The sequence below is a fragment of the Triticum dicoccoides genome, chromosome 5A (assembly GCF_002162155.2).
Source record: "Triticum dicoccoides isolate Atlit2015 ecotype Zavitan chromosome 5A, WEW_v2.0, whole genome shotgun sequence".
Taxonomy (NCBI): domain Eukaryota; kingdom Viridiplantae; phylum Streptophyta; class Magnoliopsida; order Poales; family Poaceae; genus Triticum; species Triticum dicoccoides.
In genome coordinates, this window is record NC_041388.1 from 309961842 (window position 1) to 309977498 (window position 15657).

Here is a 15657-nt window from a genome sequence, read left to right on the forward strand (position 1 = left end):
GACGACGCGGCGAGAAGCGAGACAAGTCGCTGGCAAGAAGGGCCCACGGCTCTTTCGCGCCAAAAAAGATTCGCCCGACGCCCCGAGCGCCCCCAGCACGTCGGGTTCGGGTTGGGTCCGCCGGCGCCAATTTCGGCCGGAGCTAGCGAAAATTGGGCCCTTGAGAGCGCGACTGGGCCGATTTTTTACGCTGGCAGTCGAAAAGTCGTCTAGGGGGTCTTGTTGGGGGCACGGCTGAAGATGCTCTAAATGGTTTGGTCAACAGTACTGCAGCTCTAGGCTGCTTTTCCTTCCCAAAGCCTGATCCAAATGTACTCTGCTCTTTTTTTTTTGAAAGACCAGGTTTGGCCGGCTTCATTAATTTAGAAGAAAGCAATGAGAAATACATGGAGGATCAAGTGATCATGGTTGAAAAAAGAACACGTAAAAGAAGAAAGAGAAAACTAGAGCTCACAAGGAGCGATCATGAAGGTGCTATCTCGCTGGATAGACCCCGAACGAGGGCTCTAGGCAGGCGGCACCGACGGCGCGCCGGTGCTTGCAATCCAGCCTGATGGCGCGGGTGACGTCATTGCGGCATGGTAGCTTTTCCCTGAAGACGCATGCGTTTCTCTCCTTCTACAAGTTTCAGGCGATCAAAAAGCATCGTTCTGAAGCCCTTTCGCGCTCCCGCTGGCGCGTGACGTATTATTTGCAGGCAGTGCTGCATTGTAGAGTGGAGCGGCGATTTGGCGGTGACCATTTCCTCGCAGCCGGCTCTGGCAAAGAAAACTGTCCAAATTTGACGGGAGAACGGCACTCCCAGAAGAGATGAACCGCCAACTCCAGGCTTCGGAGACAGAGGCTGCAAAAATATCCATTTAGCCAGCCTCGCCTTTACAGCCGATCGTTACACGAGAGCCTGTTTCTGAACATGAGCTATGAGAACACCTTGGCAGATCTCGGTACTCCGCTCTTTTCGTCGGTACAGAAAAACACCTCCCTCCGTCCAAGCCTACTGCTCCTTCCTTGCAAAGCCAAACCATGGCCGGACCATCTCTCCCTACGCCACCGCCGGTGGAGGAGCCACAGACGGGGGCTGCAAAGTCGGGGACGACGGTCGATGCCCTCACCGTGGACATGCTCCGCGACATTCTCCGTCGCCTCTCCCTCGCCGACCTTCTCCGTGCCGCCCTCGCCTGCCACCGCTGGCGCCGCGTAGCCGCACGCTGCCTCCCCCGCACCGCTCCTCTCCTCGGCTACTTCTTCCACCCCACCGCCACCGGTTTGCCGCCGCCCATGCCCAAGTCATCCAAGGAAATTGACACCCCTGCCGTCTTCGCTCCCTTGGACGCCTCCGCCCCGAACCTCTCCCTCGACTTCGCTCCGGAGGCCTCCCGCTTCGTGCTCCACGACTGCCACCAAGGCCTCCTGCTTCTCGAACCGCTCGGGTCGCTCCCCAAGGGGATCCTCCCACGCTTCCTCGTCATCGACCCGGCCACCCGCCGCCGCCGTCGCGCGACACGGTGCCCGACGACCACCGCTGGCGCCGCTCCAGGTACTACGTCGGCTCCGCACTGCTCTCCCGCGCGCACCCGAGCAAGCTCTGCTTCGAGGTCGTCTGCTTCGCCATCGACGACGGGCACCCGCGCGCCTGGGTCGCGTCCGTGGACGACGGCCGATGCAGCTGGCGCGCGCTCCCGCAGACCATGGAGGTAGAGGTCGGTTTTGACCCCTGGTGGTTCGAGCGACGCTGCGTGCACGCCGCCGGAAGCTCTACTGGCACATCTGCAACTCCTACCGCATGCTCGTGCTGGACCCTGCGACGCTGCACTTGTCCTACCTGCTGGCGCCAGCTGCACTGTCGGACGATTTCTGCACGTACCGCGTCGGGGAGACGCCGGAGGACGGACGGCTTTGCCTCCTGGCCGTGGAGAGTCGTTCAAGGCAGCTGCAGCTCTGGGTCCGCGAGGAGGCTAGGGGGAGCGACAACGGCTGGCAGCTTCTGGACAGGGAGATGCTCAACATGCGCGTGGTGTGGGATGCAGTGCCAGGCCTGCCCATGGACCTTGCCCACAGGGTCTACAGTGTGTGGCCCAGCGACATGGACGCGGGGCGTACCGGCAAGGTGTTCATCAAAACCGATCGAGCGCCTGCACACCAAACATGGCAAGGAGTACGGCCATCCGATCTACGCCTACTTCCTCGCGTGGCCGCCTGCGTTCCTCGCTCCAGAATACTGACTTCCCCGTGATTGGTAAAACCTCCTTCCCTCTTCAAGATACCACTCATCGACGTTGCTTGATCATATGCTTAATGCTGCCTTGAGTTGTTCCTTGCATGTGCATGTGATGATAGGTGCATTCCGACTAAGTTATTTTACCGGTGCTGGTATGTACGGGTGACCAATCCACCATCCATCACTTTTGTCAAGATCTGTGCATATCTTATACTCTATTTCCAGATATTAGATTAGACATAGCAATACATGTACTGGTGTCAGGTATTGTCAGCTTTACAGAAGAGAGAGAGTTAGAGTGGGGAGAACGGTGCATGCATGCATGCATTCTCTCAAGCCATACATATGGCATGCTTTTATTTTTCTCCTCATATTTTTAATGATTCATATCTTTTGAACCAAATGTCTATTATTGAATTTTTTATATATTTAAATTCATGGTGACAAGACCTTCAGAACAAGATCAATTTTGGATATGTTTGAAATATATTTTATTTTATGTATTTCAATCTTGTTTGAAATCACTTTCATAAACCATTAGATTGTTTCACTATGTCATAAAAGTTTTTTCTAGTGTTTCACTCATTTTCATAAACTGGAATATGGAACTCAAAGAGACACGGATATATTTGATAGGAAAACATTTTTTCTAGCTTTTCCTAGTGTTTCGCTCATTTTTCACAATCTGGAATATGGAACACACAAAGTTTTTTCTAGTGTTTCGTTCATTTTCAATCATTTGAATAAACATATTTCACTCAATTTCAAAAGATGGATTTAGGCCCATTCGAAATGATGGATATCACTCATTCGACAATTTATTTCAAACATTTCAGATAACTGATTTCACTCATTGAATCAAACAACACATTTCACTCATTTGATACAACTGATTTGAGTCGTTCAATTGAAAGAAATACCTGTTTCAATAATTTGAAAAACTAATTTCACTCATTTGAAAATAAAAATATTCTTGTTTCGAGAAGCTGGTATATGTCAAAAAAATAAACTTAAATTATTTCATAGAACTAACTTCACTCATTTGATGTCACTTGTTTCAAATTACTCATTTCAATTATTTAAAAAAACCGATTTCACTCAATTGAAAAGAAAAAAAATCGCTCGCTTCATAAAACGGATTACGCTCATTTAAAAAATTATATTTCACTCATTCAAACAATGATTTCATTCAATTCATAAAATTGTTTTCATTGAATTCAAAAAACATATTTCAGTTAATTGAAATAACCCATTTCATAAAACTGATTTCACTCATTACAAAATATATCTCAAAAACTAATTCCGCTTTGTATTTACGAAATATATTAAAATGTATTTCAATCATCTCAAAAGTTAGTTTCAAATGTTTGAAATATAAAATTTAACTTGAATAACTGAAATTTAAATGAAATGAAAAAACAATTTCATTCGCTTCATAAAATAGATTTCGCTCGTTTATAATTTTTTTTGAAATAATCTGTCTCACATGTTTTGGTTTTGCTCAAATACTTATTTCGTGTATTTTACAAAACATGTTTCACTCATTTGAAATGTTGAAATTAAAAGATGTTTGAATGTATTCAAGATTGATCTTGTTCTGAAGGTCTGTGCATCAGGAGTTCAAATATATAAAAAGTTTCAAAAATCAAGTTGCAGTTTAAAATATATGAATGAATGAAATTGCCAAAGAGAAAATAAAGGACATGAATTAGTCTGACATGTGATACATCTTCAGTACGTGAGAACGAGGAGAGAGAATGGACCATGCATGCGTCAAGTATAACTATATTGCTGACATGGGCCCCTTTCATCTGACATTGATTTGACTATTAATAAAGATACAAGAGATAGACTCTCATTATACACATCTATACATTGTCTGTGGGCCTTCCTATAGCACGAATCACTTCGCATTTGAGTGGCAGATGGTTTGCCGGTAGGTACCGTATCCGGTAAAAAGAGGTTTGCGAGGTGCATTCGATTTAGTTTACGCTGCTGGCGTTGGTAGCACATATATATCCATTTGTTGTCGGATTTTGCAAAGTTGCCAGGATTTCTTATTGCAAGACAGGCCTCTGAAGCCACTGTGCTCAAAGTGGTAACAAATGTGAAGCAATCAATCCAAAATACATGTCTATTTTAGAATTTCTAGTCATGATTTCTTTCTCGATTCCGGTTTCGATATATGCTGGTGGTAGAAGGTCTAATGCATACATATACGTTCTTCCTTTACATGGATCATAGTCTCTAGCTACACTGCACGCATGTTCATTTCTATCCCGGTCTGTCATATTTCGCATACCAACGCTTTCGCAATTCAATGGAGTTTGTTGAACGAATTAAATATTGCTATTTGTTACAGCCGTTAACAACTACTAGAACGAATAGAGTAAACATTCCTACTTGTTCTGCTGGTCGCAGCCATTAATTAACCATTAGCTAAACTCTGCCTTAAAAAGGAGAGAGCCAGAAATAACCATAACGGCGTGTTTCCTAAAATTTGGTCATTTTTTTATTGAATGAGTAGTATTTGGTCAACCTTAATTATGTTCATCATCTCATTAGCACTTAAATAGTTTTTTTCCCGTGGAAGTACCTTATATTTTGAATTTTTCATTGCTTAAAATCATTAAATGCTGTCAGCAGTCTTTTGCTTTACTTGTACACTGGCCTAATGTTTGTGATCGCAGTTTGCTTGTACATAGACATGGCTTAATGTTCTGAATAGCAATCTACTGGTCAATAGTTTTTCATTTTAGCAAACAGCCCAATTGATACAATATTCTTCTCAGAATACTCAGCACTTTTCAGTTCAGCTGAAATTGTGCAAACTCTCAGAAAACTCTTTCAGAATTTTTTTTATTGGAAAAGTGAGTTCTCAGGCCTGTTTCAGTTTTTGTAACACCATCTATATATAAGCTTAAAATTTCCTTTTGCTTATCAGTTTAGCTTTTATGGCTTATATCTGCAATTTATGTGAATCAGGTTCCTGACTTCTGAGATCGGAATCAGCACAGTTTTTATTTGAAGTCAGTTGGAATCCTATCACCTCGGCTCACTAATGCCATGTGCACCTTCACGCAACGCGAGAGGAAGAAGCGCTCCTATTACCTTGTTTAATTAGACTATCTAAGCAATGTCAGCTCCTATATTTGTATTTTATCTAAGCATCATTTAGACTTGATATTCTCAAAACTGTTATCTAAGCATGCCAGTAATACTCATCGCACTTTTGATTCTTAACATTCTATTCTCCTGATTTGTTGAACTGCATGGTTGTGTACCGTGGACACAACCAGATTTAATTGTCTCCGTAGGGACTGGTTCAAGTCTTCAACCTAGGTAGTTTAGTTTCAAAAGTAAAATAAAAATGTTGTAGCTTAGTTTCAATACTGCTCTTGAGCGAATTTGTGTAGAACATGTAGCATTCATCATTCAGCAGAACATGTAGTTTAGTGCTACATATGCTCGCTGGACTGGAACCCGTGAGCTTGCGTTCGTCTGGAAATACGTAGGTAGTATGCGCCTGTGTCACCACGATTCCGTCAACCCTGCCGCGAGCCAACTTTGGCTCTGTTTGGATCCATGGATTAGAGTTAGTTTGGGTTAGTTTGGACTCAACTAACCCAAAAATATTCAAACAGAAGGGTTAGTTTGGGTTAGATGCATCTAACCCATTCAAAAAGTCTAACCCATTCAAGAGGTGCTTATTTGGGTTAGTTCTTTTTAGGACCATTAAAAAACACATTTTTCTCTCGCTTTTCCTGCAGCAGATCCCTCCTCACTTCCTCGAAGCTTCTCCTCCTCTTCCTCCCTACCTCTCGCACTGTCCGTGAAGGCGTCTCGCCGTATCCGCGCTTCATCTAACCCTGCCATCCAAACACCTCTCTAGCTAGAGTTAGTTTAGAGTTAGTTCAAGGTTAGAATCTAACTCTAATCTCTAACTGAGTTAGAAAATCCAAACAGGGCCTTTGTTCGCCGGGAAACAGACCACGTAAAGCTATGCTCAATTAGTTGCGCAGTCTGGGGCAAGCCTTTTATACTTGCTTGGGAACCAAAGGGAGACAGTTTCCTATCTGGTGTAAGTTATGGCCTTTCAGTTTTCACTGTGCAAGCCAAAGCTGAGTAAAAGAAAAAAAAGAGCAAGGGTGTGTTGTCTACATACTGCAGGACCGGACTGTGGGCTGACCGAAGATAAAGATGGTGCCGGACAGAGCAGTTGAAGCTCTCTACCCATAGCGTTGCTTTACATTGTACAGACTACAGACGCTTTCTGTTGTTGGTCAGCAATGCAGTTTCCAGTTCGATGAAAGTCTAATTTACCTTGCCAAAGCTGAGGAAAAAGTAAGGATTCTTGTCCCCATGCTGCAGAATTGGACAACAGGCAGAACTGTGTTCGCGGCTAAATTTCGTGTTTAACCCTTTATGAGGAAGTACTTTAGTTTGAAAAAAATTTAGGATCTGACCCTTTCCTACCGCCAGGGGGTATAGCGGTAGGGTATAGCAGCCTACCACCAAGGCCCCTGACGGTAACAAACTTGACCACGTCAGCACAACACATCCCTACCGCCACAGGGGATGGCGGTAGCATGCGTAACCCTACCATCAAGGTGCCCGGCGGTAGGTGCACACACGCATTGTGTCTGAAACTTATTTTTTTTTGCGATAGGACGTGCAACCCTACGGCCAGGGACCTCGGCGGTAGGCTGTTATACCCTACCGCCATGCCCCTTGGTGGTAGGAAAAGGGTCAGATCCTGAATTTTTACAAACTAGGGTCAAATCCCGAACGACTTCTCCAAAAGAGTCAAAACACAAAATTTTGCCTGTGTTCACAAGGGTGATCCCTCGTTCTTGTCCTTGGCCAGTCAGATGATTACTCGTGGCCCTACAAAGGTGGGCCCATGCAACACAAGTAAATGAGTCAAAAGCACCCAAGCCCTAGAACAATTTGAAAATGTCCACCACGCCGCTCTAAAACTTGTGGCAGATGTGACAATTTGGTCCTGAGCGAAAGAGAGAGCCAAGTGGCGTCTAGGTGGATGACCCCGTCGTTGACTGAACTTTATTGTTTCAAATGCAAGATGAAGAATTCGAAAAGTAACACAAATTCCGTCTCAAGCTCAAATTCCTCTAGTGAAAATAATTGTTTCAAATGCAAGAAGAATAGCCATTTCATCGCCGATTGTCTTGAGTGGGAAGTAGAAGAGCAAGGAACAGTGGCAAGTTCAACATGGGCAGTTGTTGAGACACTCCCTTCGATCCAGTAGTAGATACATCCGTTTAAGCAACAAGTAATATGGATCGGAGCGGCAAGTAATATGGATCCGAAGGAGTAGTAAAATTCGTGTCAATGATGAAATTAGTATTGAGCGAAATTTACTTGGTAGATGTCAAGTTTCTGTGATGCACAATAACAACAGTTATGTTAGTTTTCTTATTAGTTCTGTCACTAGTTGTGTCATACTATTCGATTTTGGCACTAAAAGTGTCAACTATCTAAAAATGCAATCCTTCTGTTAAGCGTGTGCTTAGAAATGATAGTCGACACCTTTATCGTCGGTCAAAGACAATTGGCCGTGGTAATTTGGCCATTGCACTCCGGTTAGTGGCCTTTAACCGTGCGATGGTGAGTTGCATTTTTAGCACACATTTAATGAAAATATGGCATTTTTGAGTTGTTGACACTTGTAGTGGCGAAAATGAAGGAGTGCCGACACAACCAATGGCAAAATAGATAAAAGAACCATTATGTTAGTACTATTTTTTTCGAGAGCACACAAATTGCGTACCATAGCTTGATAGAAGATAGAAAGCGTATGTACAAGAGTTTAGATGCATCAAAGCCACAAGTCGTCTCAGGCATGAAGGACACTCCACTCCTACTCCTGCTATCTCACACTACTACTCACACCACACGCTAACTCCTTTTCCTCCTGCAAGCGTCCACAAATGTACCTCTTCGAAGATCCTTGTGACTAGCTCCGTGGCACTCATCCAACTGGAATTATCGCGGAACACTCGGTTGTTTCTTTGTTTCCATATGCTCCAACAAACTAGGCTCACAAGTGAGTCGAAAGCACGACGGTGTGTTTTGTGGATGTGTTTGCGAGCAGCACCCCACCAAGTCTCCAGAGTGTTGTTGCCATCGGGTATGAGTAGTGTATCTATCCTGCTTCTGGAGAAGGTCGTGAACCATACTTGCTTAGAGTAGGTACATTGAGTCATAATGTGGTCTACGTTGTCCTCTTCTTGGTCGCAAAGAAAGCAAGATGAAGTTTGTTCTTGCAGACCATGTCGCAGCCTACGGTCAGAAGTCCAGAAACGGTATTGCAAAGCTAGCCACATGAAGATTTTGATGGGTAAAGGCGCCCAACACTTCCAGATCCAGCAAGCAAAAGCGGCCTTAATTGCTCTCATGAAGAGCATCTTATAAGCCGAAGCAGAAGTGTAGACTCCGCGTTCGTTCCATGGCCAGATCGCCTCATCTTGCTGGTTGGGGATGAGCTGCGTGTTCAACATGATCTCCCAAAGTCGGATCAGCTGGATTAGGCCATCAGTGGACAACTCTCTTGCTATGTCCGATGCCCATCTATGATTCAGCAATCCATCCTTCACCAATCTCTTGTTGACGGTTTGGGTGCGAATCAGTTTCTTGACATCAGGTGCAATATCATCGATCGAGGCCCCATCGATCCATCTGTCCTTCCAAAATAGCACCTTATCCCCAGATCCTAATCTCCAATGCACCAAGCTGTTGAAAGCTATCTGAACTTGTGGGTCGCAAGTCATCGGCAGACCGTGCCATGGTTTAGAAGGATCGGTGCGACGCATCCACTCCCAGCGCAGTCTTAAAGCTAGACCGTGTCTCTTTAGGTCCATGATGCCGAGGCCGCCGAGCTCTTTAGGTCTACATACCTTTTGCCAAGAGACTAAGCACTGCCCTCCATGAATCTGCTCTGTTCCTTCCCAGAAGAAGGCTCGACATCTCTTGTTCACACACTCAACAGCCCATTTTGGTGCATCTGCCACATGAAGATGATGCGTCGGCCTAGCCATAACGATGTCATGAACGAGAACCAGCCGGCCCGCACGAGTAATAAGTCCTCGTTGCCATCCAGGGAGGAAGTTCAAAACGTTGTCCACAATCGGTTGCCACTTCGCTCGAGTCAGTTGCCAAATAGATAGCTGCAACCCGAAGTATTTGCATGGGAATTTGTCCATCTTCCATGGTAGGGCAGCAGCTACAAGTTCCTTGTCTCCCTCCTCCTCGCGTATCAGAATTGCCGCAGATTTAGCAAAGTTAATTTTCAGTCCCGATGCTGTCCCAAAGATGAGCATGGCCTCTTTGATGAACCAGAGATCAGGCAGAGAAGGCCGGATAAATAGCACCACATCATCAGCATATATCGATATTCTTTGCATCGAGGAGCAGCCTGGCATCGTACTGAGGACTCCCATCTCCTGGCCTTTAGACACGATCGATGTCAGGACATCCATGGCGATGACAAAGAGAAGGGGAGAGATCGGATCGCCTTGTTTGAGGCCTTGGGCATGCATGAATTTCGGCCCAGCATATCCATTTACTACCACTCTAGACGAAGCTGTGGTGAGTAGGGTTGCAATCCATGAAAGCCAAAGATCAGGGAATCCCTTGGCCCTGAGAACTTCAAAAAGGAAGGGCCATGCTATGGTGTCGAAAGCACGAGATATGTCCAGCTTAAGCATAACTCCCTTGGCCTTCCTATGGTGAGGGGATCTGGCCACTTGTCGAACTAGCACGAAGTTGTCATGCAAGTTTCTCCCTTTTATGAAAGCCAATTGGTTTGCTTGCACAAGTTCACACATGCGAGGGTATAGCCTTTTGGACAGAAGCTTCGAGTAGATTTTGGGCAAACTGTGCACCAACGTTATGGGTCTGAAGTCTCCAACATGGCAGGCGTCCGACCTCTTGGGAATGAGAGTAATCAAGGCCTGGTTGAGCCGGCCAAAGCCATGCCCATTATCCATGAAGATCTTGTGAATCACTGCCATAATATCATCCTTGATGATGCTCCAAGCTTTCTGGAAGAAAATACCAATAAATCCGTCCGGACCCGGGGCACGGTCCGAGGGCATCTCCTTGATGGTTGCCCACACCTCCTCCTCTATAAATATCACGGTCTGATCCTCCAAGTTCAAGGGTGTGATGCCTAGAAAGTCTAGGTCCAAAGTGTGCTCGCGGATAGTGGTCGTACCCAGCAACTCCTTGTAAGTATCGTAGAAGATGTGTTCCTTGCCAATTTGATTCGTGATCAGGTTTCCCTCATGTGAGAGAGCAGGGATGAAATTCTTAACTTTTCTGCCGTTGGCCACGAGGTAGAACAGTTTGGAGCTAGCGTCACCATCCTGGAGCCATCTAATTCTAGACCTCTGCCATGCAATTGTCCTCTCTAGCGAAGCTAGACCCAAGGTGGTCAGCTTGAGAGTTCTCCTCAACCACCTCTCTCCCTCAGAGAGCCTCCTTCTTTCCTGAGCAACGTCCAGCTGGAAAATAACCCAATTGGCGATAGCTATAAGCAGCTTAACATTGCCCGTTTTCTTCTGACCCCAAGCCGTAAGAAATCTCGCCATGTTCCGGAGCAGGAGGTCGATCCTCATAAAGGGGTCGGTGATCTCCTGGTCGCATTGCCAGGCTTCTCTCACCGCATCCTCAAATCCCTCGAGCTTTGTCCAGAACAGCTCAAACCTAAACCTCCGGTGTGGGTGCAAATGCTCATGCAGAGCCAAGTGCAGCAGGCAGTGGTCCGATGAAGCCATCGACAAGGCCTGCAGAAGGCAATCCGGGTGCTCCATCTCCCGATCCACCGAAACCAGCGCTCTGTCGATTTTGGTGAGGGTCGGGGCCTCGTGTTCGTTACTCCAAGTGAACTTCCTGCCATGTAGGAACAATTCTTTCAAACCAGTGCCATCAACGAATTGGCGAAACCTGTGCATCATTCTCCTATCCAGGTTCGTATTGCTTTTGTCCGAGGCTTGCATAATCATGTTGAAGTCGCCAATGACAAGCCATGGCCCTGGGCAAAGCTGCCTTCTAGCAGTTAGTTCTTCCAGGAAGGCGATTTTCTCCTCATCTTCTTGCGGGCCATAGACGGTGGTTAGCCACCAGGGCACACCATCGATGGGTGTCACGTAGCCCGTGAAAAAGTTTGTGTCAAGCACATGGTTCGAAATGCGCGCCAACGAAGAGTTCCAGGCAACCATGATACCCCCTGGTCTCAATCGCCGGAAGATAAGCAAACCCGTCATAGGCGGGGCCTAAACATTGCATAACCGTAAAATCATCAATACATGCCAATTTAGTCTCCTGAATATAGAAAATCGCCGGGTGAGTCGTATCTGCGAATTCCCGCAGCGCCTTTTTCTTCGCGGGACTGTTGAGGCCGCGCATATTCCAGCACACCAACTCTAGATTGGGCGACGACATAGCAGCAGATAGTCGCGCCGGGGCCTGCCAATTAGGCAAGCACAATCACCCTCGTGGCCTCCTCCTTGCCCAGGTCAAACGGGATAGATTTGCCGAAAATGGCCGCAATCGCCTTGAGCTAGGGCTCCTGGATTGGCGAGTCGAACAGTTCATGCAATTGTCCCAGCGCGCCATCGTGCACTGCCAGATCGTCATGCACAATGCCAAGGGCCTTTAGCAGCACCGCCTCAGCTGCCGTGGTTATTGGCAACCTTAGTATTTTGTGCCAAAGTTTGATCATGAATTTAATTAACAAAATATTAATGCATGTCATAAAAAATAATATCATTTAAAACTATATTCAAATATGAATTTAACGATATAATTTTAATGACATGCATTAATATTTTATCAGTTAAACCTATATTAAATTTTGACACAAAATGTGAAGAGGATCAATAAATGAGGACGGAGGTAGTAAGTAATTGTGGTCAGGCGCTGTATTGAATTAGCACAAAAAAGCATAGCGACACCGATGTGAATGAGAAGAGTTTTTTTTAACGTAAGATCACAATAATTCTTTAGAGCAACTTCAATGGGGCGATTCATTTCGTCCGCTGGCGTCCGTTTGGGTTCGCGCGGATACAAAATGCGGCCCAATGAGCCGATCCAAACAGATACGCATCCGTTTGGTGTCCGCATGATGACCCATTCTCGGCCCAATTTTGAGTCGGATTTGCATCGGCGCGGGCACGAGACGGACACGCGCGTGCGCCTACTCCTCTCCCCGGGGCCTGCTAGTCAGTGGCATCCACCACCATTTCCTCCCATTTCCCAAAAAAACCCGCCAGCGCGAGCTCCCGCCCCCACCCACCATGGACGAAGACCTTGACCTCGACGCCGTCCTCGGCCTCGCCTTCCTCGCCTCGTCCGGCAAGATGACCGCCCCCTCCGGCAAAGGCAAGCCTCTTGCCCTGCGCAAGACCGCCGCCGCGCCCAAGCCAAAGAAGGCGCTGACGTCCGAACAACATGCAAGTGTGTCGGCCAAGAGAAAGGGTCGGAGGCACGCCGCGGACATGAGGGATGAAGCCGTCGCGGCTGCCGCCATCGCCGCCGCCGCACAACAGGAGGTCACCAACGCCCGCATCGCGGCGGCAACGAGGGATGCACTCTACATGCTAGGGTTAAACCCTAGCCAGCACAACCTCCTCAACGCCGCCATCGCCGCGGCCAGCATCGGCTCATCGGTGTTTCGTCGGATGGTGCTGCCTGACTCGCCCCGCACATTGGCTTGCAACCTGATGCCCGGCTTCCACGTGTACCCGCAGGCCTCCCGCCTCTCCGGGGAGTGCTCGCCCGACGTGAGCGTGGTCGCGCCTTCCACGCCCGCGCCCATCGACCTTAACGCCACCCCAGTGGCCAGTGGCTCGTCATCTGGAGGCGCGAGGAAACACGCACGGCAGACACCGACCGGCGTGCTCCCTGCTACCTCTTGAGAACTGCATTGGTTTTTTCCTTGAAGAGGAAAGGGTGATGCAGTAAAGTAGCGTAAGTATTTCCCTCAGTTTTTGAGAACCAAGGTATCAATTGAAGGAAATATGCCCTAGAGGCAATAATAAAGTTATTATTTATTCCTTATATCATGATAAATGTTTATTATTCATGCTAGAATTGTATTAACCGGAAACATAATACATGTGTGAATACATAGACAAACAGTATGTCACTAGTATGCCTCTACTTGACTGGCTCGTTGAATCAAAGATGGTTAAGTTTCCTGGCCATAGACATGAGTTGTCATTTGATTAACGGGGTCACATCATTAGAGAATGATATGATTGACTTGACCCATTCCGTTAGCATATCACTTGATCGTTTAGTTTGTTGCTATTGCTTTCTTCATGACTTATACATGTTCCTATGACTATGAGATTATGCAACTCCCGTTTACCGGAGGAACACTTTGTGTGCTACCAAACATCACAACGTAACTGAGTGATTATAAAGGTGATCTACAGGTGTCTCCGAAGGTACTTGTTGGGTTGGCGTATTTCGAGATTAGGATTTGTCACTCCGATTGTCGGAGAGGTATCTCTGGGCCCACTCGGTAATGCACATCACTATAAGCCTTGCAAGCATTGCAACTAATGAGTTAGTTGAGGGATGATGTGTTACGGAACGAGTAAAGAGACTTGCCAGTAACGATATTGAACTAGGTATTGAGATACCGACGATCGAATCTCGGGCAAGTAACATACCGATGACAAAGGGAACAACGTATGTTGTTATGCGGTCTGACCGATAAAGATCTTCGTAGAATATGTAGGAGCCAATATGAGCATCCAGGTTCCGCTATTGGTTATTGACCGGAGACGTGTCTCGGTCATGTCTACATAGTTCTCGAACCCGTAGGGTCCGCACGCTTAACGCTACGATGACAAGTATATTATGAGTTTTATGTTTTGATGTACCGAAGGTTGTTCGGAGTCCCGGATGTGGTCACGGACATGACGAGGAGTCTCGAAATGGTCGAGACATGAAGATTGATATATTGGAAGCCTATGTTTGGATATCGGAAGTGTTCCGGATGAAATCAGGATTTTACCGGAGTACCAGGGGGTTACCGGAACCCCCCGGGGGCTTAATGGGCCTACATGGGCCTTAGTGGAAAAGGAGGGAAGCAAGGGAAGTGTGGGGTGCGCCCCCCTAGGCCCAAACCAAATTGTTTTAGGGCAAAGGGGGCCGGCCCCCCTCTTTCCTTCTTCCCCCCTTGGCCGGCCGCACCCCCTTGCTCCTTTATATACAGGGGCAGGGGGGCACCTCTAGACACACAAGTTGATCAAGTTGATCGTCTCTTAGCCGTGTGCGGTGCCCCCCTCCATCATAGTCCACCTCAATAATACTGTAGCGGTGCTTAGGCGAAGCCCTGCGTCGGTAGAACATCAACATCGTCACCACGCCATCGTGCTGATGAAACTCTCTCTCAACACTTGGCTGGATCAGAGTTAGAGGGACGCATCGGGCTGAACGTGTGCTGAACTCGGAGGTGCCGTGCGTTCGGTACTTGATCGGTCGGATCGTGAAGACGTACGACTACATCAACCGCGTTGTGCTAAGGCTTCCGCTTTCGGTCTACGAGGGTACGTGGACAACACTCTCCCCTCTCGTTGCTATGCATCACCATGATCTTGCGTGTGCGTAGGAAAATTTTGGAAATTACTACGTTCCCCAACAGTGGCATCCGAGCCAAGTTTTATGCGTTCATGTAATATACATGAGTAGAACACAAGTGAGTTGTGGATGATATAAGTCATACTGCTTACCAGCATGTCATACTTTGGTTCAGCGGTATTGTTGGATGAAGCGGCCCGGACTGACATTACGTGTACGCTTACGGGAGACTGGTTCTACCGATGTGCTTTGCACATAGGTGGCTGGCGGGTGTCAGTTTCTCCAACTTTAGTTGAACCGAGTGTGGCTACGCCCGGTCCTTCAAAGGTTAAAACAACACCAACTTGACAAACTATCGTTGTGGTTTTGAAGCATAGGTAAGAACGGTTCTTGCTAAGCCCGTAGCAGCCACGTAAAACTTGCAACAACAAAGTAGAGGACGTCTAACTTGTTTTTGTAGGGCATGTTGTGATGTGATATGGTCAAACGTGATGAGATATAAGTTGTTGTATAAGATGATCATGTTTTGTTGAAGTTATCGGCAACTGGCAGAAGCCTTATGGTTGTCTCTTTATTGCATAAGATGCAAGCGCCAAATAATTGCTTTACTTTATCGCTATGCGATAGCAATAGTTGCAAGAGCAATAGTTGGTGAGACGACCATGTGATGACACATTGATATAGATCAAGATGATGGAGATCATGGTGTCATGCCGGTGACAATGGAAATCATGACGATGCTTTGGAGATGGAGATCAAAGGCACAAGATGATGATGGCCATATCATGTCACATATTTTGATTGCATGTGATGTTTATCTTTTA

At 46.8% G+C, this 15657-nt stretch overlaps 1 pseudogene; it reads left to right on the plus strand.

Annotated features, from left to right (window-relative positions):
- The first annotated feature begins 1023 nt into the window (after positions 1 to 1023).
- Positions 1024 to 2222, plus strand: LOC119299471 (annotated as a pseudogene).
- The last annotated feature ends 13435 nt before the right edge of the window (positions 2223 to 15657 follow it).